The following is a 699-nucleotide window of genomic DNA, read 5'->3' on the forward strand; positions in this document are numbered from 1 at the left end:
CTTGAGGCTCTCGTCGCTCGCTGATGACGCGATCCGCCTTTGCGTTTTGATAGAGCATCCTCCTGCAAATGGCTTCGTCCCAGCCAATCATGAGACGGGTTCCCAGCGAGCCTTCCCGCCCATTGGGTGACAGCCACAGAGTGCGGAAGTGTGCAGAAAGAGGGCTACTCTGCCTGCACTCTAACCGCCCCTTTCTTCGACTCTGGGTGTTGTGTTGGTGTGACTCCGGCAAGATGCTGTCCGTGTCTGATGAGGGAGAATATTAAACCCTGGAGAGCTTGTCCTGCCTCACCTCCTCTCCCATTACATAGGTGACGAAAAAGGAGGGGGAGTGGCTTCCCCTAGGTACTAAGGAGAGAGCCTCGGACCCTTGTCCAACTGTGCCCTTGGGTCCAGAATTTAAGAGAGCACCAAAAAACTCAGTAATCAAAATAAATATTATAGCGCGACGTTTTAAAAGATCAAAATTAATGCCAAAAATCCATGATGAGCAAAATATATTTCTAAATAAGGACAGGATCCATAGTCACGTCGGACCCAGTAAGCCTAATGCCTCTTCCTTTTCCCTAAAGACCCTCTTGTCAAACATTGCTTCTTTGGAGAAGACTTCTCTAACCCCTCTCCTTCCAAGCTCCAAGGGCTTAAAGGCCTCTGGTCCCACAGCACCCAACCCTACCGCATCATTACTTATTACACCAC

The sequence above is a fragment of the Microcebus murinus genome, chromosome 18, assembly GCF_040939455.1.
Source record: "Microcebus murinus isolate Inina chromosome 18, M.murinus_Inina_mat1.0, whole genome shotgun sequence".
Classification (NCBI taxonomy): domain Eukaryota; kingdom Metazoa; phylum Chordata; class Mammalia; order Primates; family Cheirogaleidae; genus Microcebus; species Microcebus murinus.